At 36.9% G+C, this 19,162-nt stretch overlaps 1 non-coding gene across 1 annotated transcript; it reads right to left on the bottom strand.

Moving 5' to 3' along the window:
• Window positions 1-222: 222 nt before the first annotated feature.
• Window positions 223-326, bottom strand: LOC128108134 (U6 spliceosomal RNA). The gene has a single exon (XR_008217342.1). It is a non-coding gene; the product is annotated as a U6 spliceosomal RNA (small nuclear RNA).
• Window positions 327-19,162: the final 18,836 nt, after the last annotated feature.

The following is a 19,162-nucleotide window of genomic DNA, read 5'->3' as shown; positions in this document are numbered from 1 at the left end:
GGTAGAATACATTGTCTCTGTTTTTAACATTGAGTCACCAACAATAAAACATTCCCTTGACCTTAGATTATAGCTCACTCCGGTTGTGACACTTATCTTTTTCTACTAATTGATTATTAGATCATTGGTGTTTTTACATTTTGTTTTACTGTGGGTTTTTTCTTTAATTTTTGTTTATTCTTTTCTCATACAATACATCCTGACACAGCTTCCTTCCCTCGAAAATATATGGAGCACTTTGTGAATTTACATGTCATCCTTGTGCAGGGGCCATGCTAATCTCTGTATCATTCCAATTTTAGTATATGTGTTGCTGAAGTGAGTACAACATATATGTATATTATCCTAAAGTTTCCATCTTGTCTTCTTTGTATCACTTATTTTATTTATTTTATGTTTCTTTGCTGAATCTTTATATCTTTGAAATTGGATTTAACATGTTAAATTAATTTTTTATTAATTTTTTTAAAAAATTCATTTTACGTACCAACCACAGATCCCCTTCTCATGCCTCCTCCCACTCCTCCCATCCCTGCCTAACTCCTCTCCCCACCTTTCATCCCCTCCTCCAAAAGGGTAAGTTCTCCCATGGGGGGACAGCAAAACCTGGTATATTCAGTTGAGGCAGGACCAAGCACCCTCCCCCCACCATGCTCTCCTACCTCAAGGGTGAGCAAGGTGTCCAACCATAGGTAATGGGATGCAGAAAGCTAGCTCATGCACCAGGGATAAAATCTTTGAAGAAGAAATTAAAGAACATATCAGAAAATGAAAAGATCACCCATGCTCATGGATAGATAGAACTAACATAACAAAAATGGTCATCTTACCAAAAGGAATCTACATATTCAATACAATTCCCATCAAAATCCCAACACAATTCTTCACAGACCTCGAAAGAAAAACACTTGATTTCATAGGGAAAAACAGAAAACCTAGGATATCTAAAACAATCCTTTACATAAAGCATCTTCTGTAGACATCACCATCCCTGACGTCAAGCTCTACTATAGAGCTATAGTAATAAAAACAGGCACACACCTTTAATCCCAGCACTTGGGAGGCAGAGGTAGGCAGATCTCTGTGAGTATGAGGGCAGTCTGGTCTACAGAGCAAGATCCAAGACAGGCACCAAAACTACACAGAGAAACACTGTCTTGAAAACAACAACAACAACAACAAACCAAAAAACCAAAAAAAACAAAAAACAAAAAAAACCCCAACAACTTGGTATTGGCATAAAAACTGACATGTGGACCAATGTAATTGAATTGAAGATCCTGACATTAATCCACACACCTATGAACACCTGATTTTTGACAAAGAAGCCAAAACTGTACAATGGAAAAAAGAAAGCATCTTCAATAAATGGTGCTGTCATAACTGGATATCAACATGTAGAAGACTGCAAATAAATCTATATCTATCACCATGCACAAAACTCAAATCCAAGTGGATCAAAGACCTCAGCATAAATACAGCTACACTGAACCTGACAGAGGAGAAAGTAGGAAGTAACTTTGAATACATTGGCACAGGAGACCATGTCCTTAATATAACACCGGTAGCACAGACACTGAGAGCAACAATTAATGAATGGGACCTCCTGAAACTGAGAAGCTTCTGCAAGGCAAAGGACACAAGCAATAAGACAAAACAACAGCCTACAGAATGGGAAAAGATCTTCACCAACCCCACATCTGACAGAGGGATGATCTCCAAAATATATAAAGAACTCAAGAAACCAGACAGCAAAATACCAAGCAATCCAATTAAAAAATAGGCTACAGATCTGAACAGAGAATTCTCAACAGAAGAATCCCAAATGGCCTAAAGATATTTAAGCAATGTCAACATCCTTAGTCATCAGGGAAATGCAAATCAAAACGACTCTGAGATACCATCTTACACCTGACAGAATGGCTAAGATAAAAAACACTGAAGACAGCTTATGCTGGAGAGGATGTGGAACAAGGGGAACACTCCTACACTGTTAATCAGTATGTTAATCAGTATGGCAACTTCTCAGAAAATTGGGAATCAATCTTCCTCAAGACTCATTGATACCACTTTTGTGCATATACCTAAGGGGTGCTCAATCATACCACAATGACATTTGCTCAACTATGTTTATAGCAGCATTATTTGTAATAGCCAGAACCTTGAAACAACCTAGATGCCCCTCAACTGAAAAATGGATAAAGAAAATGTGGTACATATACACAATGGAGTATTACTCAGCTGTAAAAAAACAATGACATCATGAAATTTGCAGGCAAATGGATGGAACTAGAAAATATCATCTTTTTTTATATTTTTTTTAGAAAATATCATCTTGAGTGAGGTAACCCAGACTCAGAATGACAAATATGGTATGTACTCACTTGTAAGTAGATACTAGATGTAAAGCAAAGGATAACCAGACTACAACCCACAGCTCCAGAGAAGTTAGGAAACAAGGAGGACCCTAAGAGGAATGTACAGATCACCTTTGGAAGGGGAAACAGAGAAGATCGCCATGAGTAAACTGGGGATGGGGGGCACAACAGAGGGGAGGGGATGGGGGATAAGAACATGAGGGAATGAGATGGTCGAGCTGGGAGAGGGATGAAGTAGGAGAGCAATGAAAGAGATATCTTGATAGAGGGAGACATTAAACTAATTTCTTATTGAAATAATTTTGTGATGTTGGCTCTTAAATTTTGATCAATTAATTCTAATATTTTTCTCAGTATTCTCTATTTATTTTTTTAATTCACCTTAAAAATTTCCTAGTTCTTGATTACTAGGCATTTTTTCATTGAAATGCAGATATTTCTGGTCCTTTAAATTTTTTTATTATTTTTTCATATACTATATTTGACCGTGTTCTTTGCCTTCCTCCAACTCTTCCCCCAGATCCCCCTCACCTAACTACTAACCCAACCTCATGTTCTTTCTCGCTCTCACTTTCTTAAAATATGAAAACCCAAACAAACAAACAAACAAAAATAAAAAGACAAAATTAATGTCAAAAGCAAACAAAAGTACACACACACACAAATAGGGAGTGAGCTTTGTACTGGAGAACCACTCCTGGTAACAGGACCTATCTTAGTGGGGTTGATATGCCCTTGGGGATAATTAATCTCCCTTTCTCAGCAGGTATCAGTTGAAAACAGCTTTTTGTTTAGGGGTGGGATTTTGTGTCCAGACATTTCTGGTATTTGTTATAAAACTCTGATACTTTTTTTTCCATTGTTGTTGTTATATTGTTTTTGGTGTTTTGTTTGTTTGTTTGTTTGTTTGAGATGGAGTATCTCCATTTAGTGTTGACTGTCGGGGGAACTTGGCACTGAATCCACAGAGATCCTCCTGCCTCTGCCTCTTGAGTGCTTAGATTAAGGGCATGTACCACTTCATTTAGCAAATCTTTGATTCTTTATTTTTAATTTTTCCCTCTACTTTTCTTTTATTCAAAGTAGGTTTTTTTAATACAATATATTCTGACTACTGTTTTCCCACCCCAACTCCTCAGAGATCCTCTCCACTTTCCTTCCCATCCAAATCCAGACCCTTTCTGTCTCTCCTTAGAATCAAGCATCTAAATAACAACCACAACATCAACAATAATAATAATAGTAAACAAAAACAAGCAAACCAAAAAAAGAATAAAAGGAACTAAAAAACACATATAGACATAGATACATCCACATTCATCCACACAGAAATCCTATAAAAACACAAAACTGGAAGCTATAATATATATGCAAAGGACCTATAAAGACAAAAAAGAAAAAAAAAGAAAGAAAGAAACAGAAAAAGACAAAAAAGATGTCATTGATTTTGTTTTATGTTGGCCATCTATTAATAAGAATTGAGCCTGCTCTTAAAAATGGTTTGGATCCCCAGTGGGACTCTGTTGGAGAGAACTAAATTTTTCAAATGATTGTCAATTGGAAATAGTTTCTGGGTTAGTGATGTGGACTTGTGTCTACTACTCTCAGTTCTGGGATACCATGTGGCTCAGACCCATGCAGAGGCTGTGCATGCTGCCACAGTCTTTGTGAATTCATATGTGTGTAAGTTCTGCTGTGTTTCGAAGATCTTGTTTCCTTGGTGTCCTCAATCCACTTTGGTTTATACAATCTCCTTGCCTCTTTTTCTGCAGAGGTCCCTAAACCCTGAAGGAGGGGTTTGAGGAGACATCCCTTCTAGGGCTGAGTATTCCAAAGTGTTCCACTCTCTGTATATTGTCTAGTTGTGGGTCTCTGTATTTGTTTCCATCTACTGCAGGAGGAAGCTTCTCTGATGACAGCTGAGCAAGGCCCTGATCTGTGAGTATAGCAGAATGTTGTTATGGCTAAGTTCCTCTAGCAGAACAGTAGTATTTGGTTTTCTCCTAGGGCCCTGGCCCATTTGCTCTCAGGTTCTTGGCCACCTGATCAGTATTGGGTATGGGTTCCTTCTCATGAAGTTGGCGTGAAATCTTGTTGGATATTGGTTGGTTACTCCCACCAACTTTGTGCCATCATTGCCCTTGTGCGTCTTGCAGGCAGGTCATCATTATAGATCGAAGGGTTTGTAGTTGGGTTAGTGTTCGCCTTTTTCCTTTGGTAGTGCCCAAAGTACCTTCCTGTCCCATGAACACTAGTCCGAAGGGGTGAAGGCTCTATGTAGGCACCAGATCAACTTCTTGTTCAATGAATTGTGTAGGCATTGTCTTCATCTGGTTGTGACATCTGGGATCCCATTGATTGGCAGGGTTGATTTGGCCAATCTGGCTGGTTTCACAAGTGTCCCTTTTCTCCTTTACTGCTCATATGTGTACATCCCTAAGCTGTGGAGTTGGTCAAAGAGGACTACCTTCCCAGATAGGGGAGGATGGGCCTTCATTCAAGGTTATATGAGTAGCTTCACTCCCCTGATAGAACCTCCAATCAAGCTCTCAAAATTCTGATTATTACTTAAACCTACATTTTAGGGGGCCAACTTGATACCACTCTTACATGGACAGCAGGAGAGAGGGATTTTGTTTTCTCACAGACCTCTGTTCATATTTCCTTGTCTGGAGAGTATGGGAGTGGGTAGGAGTGCCTCAGAGCCTTAGAGGTAATGGAAGTACTGACAATGGTCCACTAGCCTCCTTAGATCTAGAGAGGGACATGAGCAGTTCCCAGCTTCTCAGCCAGTCTGGGATAAAGATGATGCTACTACTTTTGCAGTAATGTTTGACATCCACAGATCTATTACTGTATGACTAGAAATGTCTAATTAGACTGCCAATATTTATATTTTCACTAGGAAGAACCGTCTAATTTCCCTAGAGCTTTCTAAAATGTTTGGTGTCTTCTGGACTGCCCAATTCTTATACACAAAGTCTAGTATACATGTGGTAAAAAAGAAAAGCCAGGTGACTTGTTATTTATTCTTTATATCCTGATGCACTTAGTTGTTTTTCTGTCTTCTATTTCCCAGTTTCTGTGCTTGTTTTTATATAAAAATATCATTTAGCTATATATAGTAGAATTAATAAGAAGAAGTGTATTTTCCCAGTTAATGAAATTTGAACACGTAGATCTTACAGAAGTAATGTGAAGTGAGTCTTGAAAAATAAGGAGATTTACAGAGTCGAGGTGATAGGCCAATAAAGTGATGCCTTGTAAGCATGAGGACCATTTTAATTTCTAGACATAAAAAAGCCAGATGTATAGCATACTCAGTTGTAATTCCAGTGTTAGGAAGGTGGACACAGGTGGATCCCTGTGGCCTTCTGGCCAGATAGTCTGGCCTAGTTGGCAACCCCAGATCCCAGGGAGAGATCTTGTCTCAAAAAGATGATGGACAGCACCAGAGGAACGACACCCAGTTGACTTTTGTTATACATATGCACTTACACACATGTGCACAAGTATGAACACACACACGTAAGAATGTTGAAATCTCAGTACTAGTCTTCTAGTCAGTTCAAAGCAAATAAACTGGATATTTTTTGCATCTATTTTCACTCAAAGTTATAAATGCAATTAAGATGATAATAGCAGTGATCTGACTTGTTTCTAGTCAGAAACAGAAATGTCTAGATTAGCCTTTCTTGAGGCAGTTCTAAGCAGTAGAACAGGATTTCATTGGACTCACAGAAAGGCAATGTTATATTTAGGGAGGCTTTCTGATAACTTTTAAAGTTTTTTTTTTTTTTTTTTTTTTTTTTTTTTACAATAAATGATGATATGCCTCTTAACATGTTATAAATGTTAAATCGGCCATCAGCAGTTTTGCTGAAGGTCTTCCATCCCTCTCAAAGTAATACTTTGAAAGAAAGCTTGAGTTTATTTCCTTATATTCTTTAAAAGGTAAATAGTTCCAGCCCTAGAATAGAAACACATAATCCACAGATCCCCTGATGAGCAGCCAAAAGAATAGCTTGGCTGCATGGACTTCAGCATTTTTTTGTAGCAAAATCATACAGATCCAAATGTAGATTCTGGCAGTTTAGAATGCCATGTCACTGTGAGAGATTCCCACGGGGCCTCTGGAACGCTCAGGGAACACTCCTGGGTTATAGCAGCAAACATGGTAGGCATAGCTTTTCAATAGTCATAACAAAATATGAACTGTAAAATACTTTGTGTACTAAGTAATACAAGTGTAATATAAAACAGGTGACTAACATTGCTTAACTCTTTAAGTATACCATATGTTATAAAATATAGCCAAATTATAATTATTTCCATGAAAAGACAGATAAATTCCATCATCTCAAAACTTTATGACCAGGGTCATGAACTCTGAGGCTATATACATGTTGTGTATTGCTACATAATTTTTAGTTTGTTATATACAATCAATTATAAAATGTAAATGAATATTCAAATATTCTAGAAGAGAGTAACATCTTTTTCTATGTGAGTAAACTATGACTCCAAGAAACGTGGTACTCCCAGAACCATTCCTAAGAAACACATTCTCCTGTGCTGGGCTAAGCATCTGCATTGTTTCACCTTATGGGTGTGACTCCAAAGTGTGTTGCTGCGGCTCTAATCCTTCAGTGCACCTTAGACAGCTGCTGTGGTACGGCTACAGTTTACATCTTCTCTAAAGCTGCCCATTGGGAAACACAATGCAAAATAAAAAGTATTTTTTCAATATTGAATCAGTAACATTAAATTTGTATTATATTGAAAATTTATATAATTCAACCAAGTAGTTGAGCCACGTGAAAGTGTTCAATACATGTCAACAAATATTCTTGAATTTCATCTATGCTGGGCATCTGCTCTCAAGATGTATCTCCTGTTTGAGATACTATTAGCTGGAGTCAGTATCATTTTAATAAACCCAGTATTTCTCATTGTTATTACAGTGTGCTATCCTATAAGTTTAGAGGGTAAAGGTTAGTTATTGCTGTATTCGAAAATATAAACAGTTGTAAAGTACTGTGGATTGAAGAGAATGCTCATTTCTTCCTTATAGAGAAAAAGAGGGCAAGAGTGGCTGATTTTGAAGGGACATTTACTAATTGTGCCCAACCTGGGGCCAGACTTTGGGATTATCAGAATTAGAACAGTCTTTAGGCCTCCAAATACATATTTGGCTAAAGGTTATGTCCCTGTAGCCTATCATTGATATGCAAAAAGTCAAACAATTGCAAACTGCAATCTCAAAAGCACTGTTCTCTCATCCTCGGCTTTCTTTACTGAAGGACTCATCTAGTCTAATGTTTCACAGTCCGTGTTCGTGGTGGCACGAAAGTCTGATTCCGCCCCTTCAGAGTCTGAGGCAAGAAGACTGGGCATCCAAGGCCATTTTGTTATCTCTATTCTGCCTTTTGCTCTTCTTGCAGAATTTTTATCCTTGTTATTTAAACACTGAAATAGTGTGTTGTCTTTATTTTGGTGAGGAGTCACAGCATGAGATATACGAAGTAGAGACAGTCTCACAACCACATCTAGCTAAAAATTACAGGACATTTAGGGGTCCTTTTCTGCTTCTCATCATTTTCCCATTTTTTGGCTATAACCACTCCTACTAAGAAAAGTTAAACACCATCTTTATCAGTACACTGAAGGATGACATAAGCATCATTGTATAAATTAATCACTGTTTTGTCGATGAACAAATTTAGCCAAATGTTATAAGACATCATTTGGTATAATATTTAATTAATGGAAATGAGGTATTGCAACATTGAGGGGCTTGGATACTTATTAGAGGACACTAGCACTATGGCTAAGAGCCAGCTTAGGGCAATTCACATTTTAGAATAATGAAATGATCAACGTTATTGCCTCTTTCTCTTGTCCTTCCCTAAACATCGCATGCTGATTTGAAATAAAGGCAGCTTTCTTTTCTCAGATAGCAAGAGCATTGGTTGCTATAGCAACACACTGATGGGGTTTACAGGTGGCTCATTCTCCAAAAAAAAAAAAAAAAAAAACAACTTCCCCTCTTTTCTCTTTATATACAGAAAAGGCACAAATGGGCAAGAAGGCTCTGTGACATCTTTATAACCAGTAAACCTGTTATTTACTGAAAGATTACATTGCCAAGCGTACACAGGAAGCAGATAAGAAAATGTATACTTTGCTTTTATATATTTCTCATCTGCGGAACAGTGCACTTTCTGATTTTTAAAGTTTCCTTCTTGCCTCCCCTTCACTCCCTTCCCTCTTCTACTCCCTCCTTTCCTCCCTCCATCCTGCCCTTCCTAAAATTGTGATGCCAGCGAGTTTGGTGGGTGCAAAGAAGAAAGGGAAAAGTCAGTAAAAGAAATTCTTCAAAAACTTGTGCTCAAACAGAGTCTAGTTGCTAGGGCGTGAAAAGATGGCTATTTGTAGCTAACACAAAGCTATTCCAAGATGCACTCAGCCTTGGAGGCAAACAAGTTCTACATTTTTAAGAGGCATGGATTGAATCTTCTAGCATACAAAAATAATCTTTTGACATTTTTGGATTGAGGGATCTTTGTACTTAAAGCTCATGAACTGCTGGGGGGAGTAGGAGAAAGCAGCAAATTTTCTTAAGTTGAGGACATGAGTCAAAAATAACTCGTATTTATTTGTAGCATTTGTTTATAAAATCTTATTTTCCTGTGAATTTTATGGTAAAGTTAGATTAATCAACATACACTAGAGTGCTGGGGAAACAAATGTGTAATTGTACTAACAAAAACTTTAGTTTTTGTTTTTAACTGACTTTTTCCCTAAACCCAGACTTATAATTCCTATCTCTTCCTGTTGCTCTACAAATTTGTATAAAGTAAGTGATATTAGATAAATAAGTATCAGTTTTGAAATTATTTCTATATGAATTAATTTACTATAGTTAGAGTACTTCCTATTTTGCCACAGGACAAGGAGGAGCAGTTTACATACAGCATCAGGAAGTCTTCAGTAAGTAAAGGAAAATGATCGCATCCCTCGGAACTCTTGACTACATTACTTGAAACTTTTCATTTTCCAAACCTTCTTATTGGCACTAAACAATTAGATAGAACGTCTAATTTAAGAAATTTATTTTGTATTAGCATGCCAAGTATCGTCCATGATGGTATTTTTCAAACAGAATTTGTTTTGTTCCTCACGCTCCCGTTCTAGCGTTCTAGCCTCTTCCTTGTTTTCATGTCACCTGCACCCTGTTGCTCTCCCGACTTCCTCGACGCTCGTTACCCTCCCTCTCATGGTCTCCTATCTAGTTTCACAGCCTAGACCCATTCTCATATCTTCTTACTTACATACACACACTGAAAAGATTCCTACGTGAGAGAAAACGGATGCCTTTTATCTTCTGATTTGTCTTAATACTTCCATAGGTTTTCCAGAAATTTTCATTTCTTTAAAATAAAAATTCTATTGTGTAGCTCTGTCACATTTTCATTATTCATTCGTTCATGGACGTCCAAGCTGTTTCTATTTCCTTGCTCTTGTGAATAAGGCAGCAGTAAACATAGAATTGCACATATTTTTGTGATAGGATAGAGAGTCCTTTGGACACATGCCATGTAATGATAGAGCTGGCCACACGTTAGTTCTATTTTAAATTTTTGAGAAATTTCCATAGTGATTTTCATAGACGCTTCACTGGTTTATGTAATCCCCAGCAGTGAATGTGGTTTTCTGCCACAGCACAACCAACATTTGTTATTATTTGTTTTCTGGACTGTGGTGAGATGCAATCTTGTAAGTAGCTTTTCTTTGTATTTTCCTGGTGGCTAAAGTTGTTGATCACTAAAAAATTATTGTCCATTATATTTCTTCCTTTGAAAACTGATGTTCATTTCTTAGCCCATTTACTGAGTGATAGCTTTTTGATATTTAATCTTTATGTATTGTAGATATCAACCCTCTGTCTGAGATATAACAAAGATTTCCACCATTCTGTTGCTGTATGTTTATTTTGCTGATAGTTTCATTTGCTGAGCAGAAACTTTTTAATTTCTTGTAGTCTCGTTCACTTGTTCTTAAGGCAGTTTCCTGGGCTCTTGGAGTCTAAAGAATATTCAAATTTAAGAATGGTATTTGGATGTAGTGGTCAAATGTCAACCCGGTGAAAAAATAATTTTCATCTTTCTTCTGTCCCCTAAGTAAGGATATAAGCTATCAAAGGATTGAATATTAAGAAAAAAAACAACCCAATTGAAAAATGAGGTACAGATCTAAACAGTGTTCTCAAAAGGAAGAAACTCAAATGGCTGAGAAACACTTAAAAATGTTCAACATCAAATGCCATCAGGGAAAGGCAAATCAAAACCACTTTGAGATTTCATCTAACACCAGTCATAATGGCCAAGACCAGTGAAACCAATGATTGTTCACGCTTGCAAGAATGTGGGGTAAGGGGAACACTTGTTGATTGATGGTGGATGTGCAAACTGGTACAGCCACTGTATGAATCAGTGTAGCAGTTCCTCAAAAAGCCCAAAGAACAACAAGATCCAGCTCTACAACTCTTGAGCATATACCCAAGGTATTCTGCATCCTACTGCAGAGGTACTTGCTCAATCATGTTCATTGCTGCTCTATTCACAATAGCCTGAAATTGGTAATAGCTTAGATGTCCATTAAGTGATCAATGGATAATGAAATTGTGGTACATTTATTTATGCAATGAAATATCATTTAGACGGTAACAAAAATAAAATTACATGGATGGATTCCTGAGTGAGGTAAACCAAACCCCAAAGACAAACATTGCTTGTTTTCTCTTATATGTGAATGCCATATTTTAAGCTCTGTGGATTTGTTTTTCATTTAGAATGATTACAAAGGATAGTTAACGGTAGCTAATTAGGGATCAGGGAAGAAAAGGATCTCATACAACAGGAGAACTAGATTACAGTATTATAAAGGGATAAAGGGAAAATTAGAACATGAAGATTAAATGGTATGGGGGTTGGGGTAGGGTAGAGGAGAAAAGGAGAATAATTGACACTATGGGCCCTTTGAAAACCATGTGGAAATATACTACTATAAATGCTTTCTAAAAAATATACATATATAAAAGGAGTTTAAATAGAGCTACCATAAATGGGGGGATGAAACCCAAACTGGATATCATATGCTACCGAATAAAACCCCAGTACTAGGAATCTATTATATTTTTTGAATCATTGGTGAAGTGGCTCCCATAGATTCCCTAAATACTGTAGGCTATACCCAATACTGTTTTCTCATAGATTCCTTGAATATTACAGGCAGAAAGGCTCTCCTTAGAGTGAGAATCAAGAGCAGTACATACATTTTATTACTTGGTGGTGATCTTTTTGTGTTGCAAAAAATAAGTCCTTAAAAAGGGAAAAAAATTTAAATTCTAGTATTTCCTGATTTTTGTTGGTTAGAGACATGGCCTTAGGTACCCAAGGTTATCCTGAAACTCAGACTCACTTATTTCTTAAGGATGACCTTGAACTCCTGATCTACTTGCCTCTAGATCCTAAGCACTAATATTATAGGCTTATACCATCATACCAGATTTTATGTTGTGCTGGTAAGCATCCTACCAACTGAGCTAAATCCCCAGATGCTAATTTCAGTATTTCATACTTCAAGCAGCCATCAAGATAGAGAATGTATTATCTGGACCACTCTCCCTATATATGAATAGCTTTTTAAAATTAGCTAGCCTTTCTAATTGATTAAATTCATCTCCACGTGGGGGATTCCAATAAGTGTGAAGTGTTATGACAAGTGACTCGGTGTGAAAAGATAGGGAGCAGAGCCATATGTTTGTGTTAGAGAATGATATTTCTTGCAGAGTTAGCTACATTAATTTTATAATCTTGAGGTATATGGAACAGCTTGAAGATTCTGGGAAACTTCAACTTTATGGACATGGTTTAAAATTGATTACAACTTTATGAGTCAACTAAATATGTTTATTTAGTAGGCTTCTCTCTACCTCATTGAAAAAAATTCAGACATTTATCTCTTGCTGGAATAATTCAAGCCTTTAGCCACTGGCTGTCAGGGTGGGGAAAGCAATTTTCAGAACTGAATCAAAGGTAAGGAATAAAAAGGACATGGAAGAATTCAAAACAGGAAACTCAAATTTAGTAATCTGCTTAGGAAGGAGGAGAAAGGGAATTGAGTTAAAAAAAAAGCCAGAAAATTTTACATGGCACGTTTAGTCTTATATTCTGAGTGTTTTACTAATCAACCAATCAGGGCAACACATATTCACAACATACAGAACAATATCCCACAGCAATAGTGCTCAAATGATAGACTCAATTTTGAGAGCATAAAAAGAAAGGGCTGTGAGCCAAGGACTTTTGGATATCAATTATATAGTAGACATTAATCTAGGTATTTTTTTCTTTTTTAAATTAAAATAGCATTTATTGCTAGAAATACAATTAAAATGTAATTTCAGAAGATTTAAGAGATTTCCTTTTTACAAAATGCCATCCTCTTAATTTTCATAGAAATACCTATTTAATCTGTATCAAAATATTTTTCTTATCATTTCTCAGCATATATTCTCTTTAAATGTTAATTAACTTATTTTATATCCCCATTGCAGTTCCCCCTCCGTCCTCTTCTCCCAGTCCCTCCCATTCAACCTCCTCAGTTCCCACCTGCTAATGCACTCCTCCTCTGTTTCTGTTTAGGAAAGGGCAGGTCTCCCATGAGTATCCACAAAAAATGGCATATCACGTTGCTGTAAGACTAAGCACCTCTATTTTGTTGATTTTCTTTAAGAACCAACTCTTTGTTTCATTGATTTTTTGTGGATTAAGAGGAAGGGCTGTAAGACTAAGCACCTCTATTTTGTTGATTTTCTTTAAGAACCAACTCTTTGTTTCATTGATTTTTTGTATTGTTCTCTTTGTTTCTATTTTATTCATTGTAGCCCTCCTGGGTGTGTTTGCTTCTTTTTGTTTGTTCTAGAACTATCAGGTGTGTGGTTAAGTTGCTAGTATAAGATCTCCCCAAATTCTTCATGAAGGCGCTTAGTGCTATCAACACCGCTTTCAATGTGTTCCATACGTTTGGGCTGTTTGGTTACCTAGATTTTCTATTTCCAGGATTCCATTTGTTTGTGTTTTCTTCGTTGCTTCTATTTCCATTTTCAGGTCCTGAACAGTTTCCTTCATCTGTTTGTTTGTTTGTTTGTTTGTTTTTCTTGGCTTTCTTCTAGGGATTTATTGATTTCTTCTAATTTTTTGTTTGTCTTTTTCTCAATTTCTTTAAAGGACTTTTTTCATATTCTCTTTAAAGACATCTATCATTTTTATAAAGTCATTTTTAAGGTCATTTTCTTGTGCTTCAGCTGTCTGGGATTGTTCAGATCTTGCTGTCATAGTGTAGCTGGTAATGACATATTGCCCTTTCTGTTGTTGATTGTGTTCTTACACTGGCATTTAGGCATCTGGATTTGGGGTGATTATAGGTCTTGGTGTTAATTCCTGCATTTGTCTTTGTTGGATGGGTGTTTTGTTCCTTGGTTTCTTTTTCCTCTCTGGTCTTCTGGCCTAAATGGCCATGGATTCTGGTGACTAGCAAGTCTTCAGTTTCAGTTAGGGGTTACCTCTCCGGTTTTTAGGTCCTGGGGTCCCTAGATCTAGTCTGGCCTGTGGGAAGGCTGAAATCTTCTTTTGAAGTTGTAGGACAGGATATGGAGCCCAGGGTGGAATGTAATCTGGGGTTGTTGGGTAGACTTAAAGGGGTATGGTGAGTGGGGCATGGTGTCTTTCCTGGGGTCCCAGCCTGGCCTACCATAAGGCTATTGGGGCTGTGTGGCCTATTGTGGGGCCCTGGGGAAGGGATACACTCTGGGGCTGTTGGGCAGGTTTTAAGGAGTATTAGCAGGTGGCGGGTGGTGTCTTATCTGGGATCCCTAGATCTGACATGGCTTCTGGTAAAACCAAAGTCTTCTTCAGAATTTGTAGGCCAGGAAATGGAGCCCAGCGGAGGGGGTGCAGTCTAGGGTTGTTGGGTGGACTTAAAGGGGTTAAATGGGAGGTGGTGTCTCACCTGGGGTCCCTAGAACCAGTCTAACCTCCAGTATAGCTGTCAGGGCTGGGGTCCCTAGATCTGGCCTGTGGTACAGTAAATCGGAAGTCTGCTCTTCTGAAGTTGTAGGCCAGGATATGGAGTCCAAGATAAGGGATGCAGTCTGGGGTTCCCAGATTCTGCCTGGTCCCTGGTAAAGCCAAAGTCTTCTTCCAAATAAGTAATACGGGGCCCAAGGGTGGGGGTACAGTCTGGGGATTCTAGGTATTTTTCCCATGTCATCTTATTAATGAGATAAGTTTTATTTAGTAATATTGAATTGATGTTAAAAGTTAGAACTGGTATATATTATTTTTAACACACCTAGCTGTAGCAAAACTGGTAAAGAAACATTTCTCTGGAGAAATGAAGTAAAGAATGGCATTATTTGCAACATAAATAACTACAGTCCTTAGATAGTTATTTAACAAACAAGAAAGAAAACAAATTACACACACACATACACACACACATACACACACACACACTCACATATACACACACACACACACACATATATATATGAATGATATGTGTGTTCCTTGACATTTTCATACAATGAAATCTTATTACTCTTGCTTTGTCTCCTCCTACCCCAAAGAAGTCACTTTACAGTTTATAACTCTTTTTTTTTTTTCAGATTCCTGTTTTTGTTTTTGTTTGAACACAGTGAGTTTAACCAGGGTCATCTATGTTGTAATGAGTTTGGAAGTGTCATTTGGGGCCTGGTAGTCTGATAGTGGTTACATGGCTTATGGGCTTTTTTTCCCCACCAAGAATCTATCAGTGGCCACTATCAATACCTGGACAGTGTGGCCAGAGACTTTTGAATATCTTTCCTATCCATGGTTTACTGTTGATAAGCCCATTCTTGTGCAGGTAAAATGTAAGCAAGAATACGTGCTTTGAGTTCATAAGATTGTCTGTGTCACGGCCTGATGGTGACATCTGTAGTCCTTCCTATTTTCTAGCTCATAAATATTGATTTTCCCTCTCTTCCACAGTGTTCTATGAACGTTACTTGGAGTAGTATAAATGACTTCTTTATACTTGAGCATTTAAACTTTCCCTATTCTCAGAACACTTAGCAGTCATGTATATCTGCATTCACCAACTTTCACAGAAAATAGAGGAGAAGATTCTTTGATCAAGACCAAAGATTCTTTGATCAAGACTCGTTATGTCTATGAGTATAAACATAATTAAAAGTTGTTTGACACTCTCAATTTTGATAAACATCAGCAGGCTTTTTTATAATGCCTATTACTTTCCCATACATTTTCTCCTCCAGAATTTATAGTACCAGAAAAGAATTCCCTCCAACTGAAGTCTAAGCTTTGGCAATAAGTGAGTGATTAGCTACCCTAATAATAGCTGTGCCATTATGTAACATGAATTGCTAAACAGTCTTATTAATAAAAACCCAGAGCCAGATATTGGGGTGAAAAACTGAGAGAACAGAGAAACAGGACAAGCCACAGACAACCTCACCTCACCGACACCTCAGTCTCCAAGGAGACCTACTTCCTGTATAGTTACGCCTATATGTCTTTCTGTTCTGCCATCTCATTTCCTCTCTCCACCCAGCTACATCACTTCCTGTCTGTCTGTACAGACCTTTATGGTTAACTAGTATTGGAATTTAGGGCATGTGCCACCACGCCTGGCTCTGTTCCCAGTATGACCTTGAACTCACAGAGATCCAGACAGATCTCTGCCTCCCAAGTGATAGGATTAAAGGTGTGTCTTACCATTGCCTGACTTCTATGTTTAATATAGTGGCTGTTTTTTTCCCTCTGACTTTCAGATAGGCTTTATTGGGGTGTACAAAATATCCCCACACCATTATTGCATAATTGTATACATTTTACCTGTCAGGTTGGTGTATGGTTCATTGAGTATGTAGCTGAGCAAAATCATCAATGCCCCCTTTTCACCAGAAACCTGTATAACTGCTGTTACTGCAATAATTTTTCTTAAATTTCTGCTTTAAAGAGCTTCTGATAAACTTCTTTATCATCCCTCTTCCCCAAGTCAGCATTTATATTCTTATGATGATTTCTTAGAGTGCCCATCACTTTTGTAACTGGTTTTTCTTTCTGTTATGATTAAATTTTTATATTTGTCTAGAATGTTCTTGGTTTATGTTATGTCCACAAGCCATCAGGTCATGTGTGCTTTTCCTTATTATCTTTATAGAACATATCTCAGATCAACCTTCTCTTAATTTCTAGATGTTCTTTAGGTCAAAATACTGGGTACTTAAAAAGAAATTAAGATGAAGCACAATTAATTTTTAGTTTAAATGCTTATTCCAAAGTAACTCAGTAATATAGTAAGACTGTATTGTAGTTCCTGGGTAGTTATTTAGCAAACAAGAAAGAAAACAAACCATTATATAAATACATATATATATATATATATATATATATATATATATATATGTACATCAGTAATAAATACTATTCACAGAGCAAGAGCATTAAAAATACTATGTAAATTTTTATAGTTTTAAAGAGACATAATTGTGTATAAATAACTTGGTTTCAGTTGTATAAGATATCTTAAGTGTGAAATGAATGATCTTACTCTATTCAAACATTTTAATAAAGCTAAGTAGGTGTTGCATCATAAATGTAAAATGTATCATCATGCATACCAGAAAACTGCAATTATTTACTAATTGAATATATAGGATATTCAAGACTAGCTGTGTGAAACTGCTTAAAAAAATACTCATTAACCATCCACCACTATTTAGAAAATTATTAACATAATAGTTGTTGTAGTGATGTAATTCTACTATAAACTTTACAGGCTTAAGAAAATATACTTGCTGGGTGGTAGTATCGCACGCCTTTAATCCCAGCACTCAGGAGGCAGAACCAGGTGAGTTCGAAGCCAGCCTGGTCTACAAAGCAAGATCCAGGACAGGAACAAAAACTACACAGAGAAATTCTGTCTTAAAAACCAAAAAAAAAAAAAAAGAGAAAAAAAGAAAAGAAAATATACTCTAGGTTACAAAGTTTCATATTGAAAAAATTACCTATATGTTAACAATCTCACAAAATAGCATATTCTGGGTAGTTTATGAAACACATTTTGTTTATGAAACAAATTTGTTTCTTGTAATTGTGAATTCTGTAAGTCTAAAACAAAACATTAGCAGCTTTGTGGAATATTCCTTTACACTGTGTGAATATATGTCACTGTGAGTGGTTTAATAAAGAAGCTGACTGGCCAATAGCCAAACAGAATAAGGCTAGGTGGGAGAGCCAAGGTGAGAATGCTGGGAGGAAGAAGGGTGGAGTCTGGAGTTGCTAGAGACACAGAGAAATGAGATGAACATGTTGTATTGAGAAAAGGTACCAAGCCATGTGGCAAAGCATAGATAAGAAATGTGGGTTAATTTAAATGTAAGGGTTAGCCAGTAACAAGCCTGAGCTATTGGCTGAGTATTTGTAATTAATATAAACCTCTGTGTGGTGACAAGATTGGCAGTGGGAAAGAAAACTCCACCTACAGTTTAATATCTGAAATGGACTCACCTTATAGACTACACTCGTTGTTATTACCTCACATGGAAAAAAAAGGGATGTGGGAGTTCTCCCTAGAGCCAATTTAATAAAGATTTGTATGCATTTAATGACAAATATTTGATTATTTGTTACTGACAGAAGTAAATTAGTCATTTGGCAAACTATTATTGAATTAAGTATGTGATTGATTACAAGTATATAAAAGGAGGTCTACAAAATGTAGCTAAATGGTAGAGCACTTTATTAGCATGCTCAAGACCCTGGGTTCAATTCCTAATACCACAAAAATAAAAATGTAAAAGAAAGGAAAAACTTAAAGACAGCACAAATTGGAGTTCAGGTATTATTAAATTAAAATAGAAGGAGGATATGAAACTGAGGGTTCAGAATGTAGGGTGGTGGGAGTGTACCTGGAAGTATTTAAAAAGGGGAGTTGTGTATAAATATCATCAAAAGATGGTGTATGAATGCTTCAAAGAAATAATTAAAACTTCTTAAAAAATATAAAATCTGGTCTGGGAAGAGAGTTCACTGGGCAAAGTTCTTGGTGCATAAATCTGAGAACCTGAGTTATAATCTCCAGAACCCATATACAACTAAGCATGGCAGTATGTATCTGTAATTCCAGCATTCCAACAGCAAGATGGAAGGTGGAGCCAGGAGCAGCTCGGGAAGCTCTTGGCTAGTGAACGAGAGATCCTGCTTCAAAGTAGAATGTGCAGTCTATTCATATTTGGGATGTGGTGTGTGAATTCTGGCACTCACACACATGCACACATTCGTGTGCATGCACACACACAATCAAATTATTTTATAAATTACCTTTCCTAAAAGAATAAGCAACATAACCCACAAATAACATTTTTATTACAATATGTCTAAATCTATAACCACTCCAATTTATTAAAATACAGACCCATCAGGAACATAGTAAATGAGGCAACAGAGTAGAGTAAAAAGATGCTGCTTATAAAGAGGACCAGACAGTGGCTGATTCTCGTCAAAGTCATAGAAAACAAAATAAGATAAACTATGAATTTGGGGAGTAGAAGTAGAAAAACCCTTACTATTTTAAAGGTTTTAAAATCAGAAATCAGACCTTTGGAGTTAGCCTTTGTCTACCAGTTCTTAAATCACTACCCCTGACTCCAT

This window comes from Peromyscus californicus, unplaced genomic scaffold, assembly GCF_007827085.1.
Source record: "Peromyscus californicus insignis strain IS unplaced genomic scaffold, ASM782708v3 Scaffold_12__1_contigs__length_115047231, whole genome shotgun sequence".
In the NCBI taxonomy this organism is placed as follows: domain Eukaryota; kingdom Metazoa; phylum Chordata; class Mammalia; order Rodentia; family Cricetidae; genus Peromyscus; species Peromyscus californicus.
This window is presented reverse-complemented; position numbering and strand designations above follow the sequence as displayed.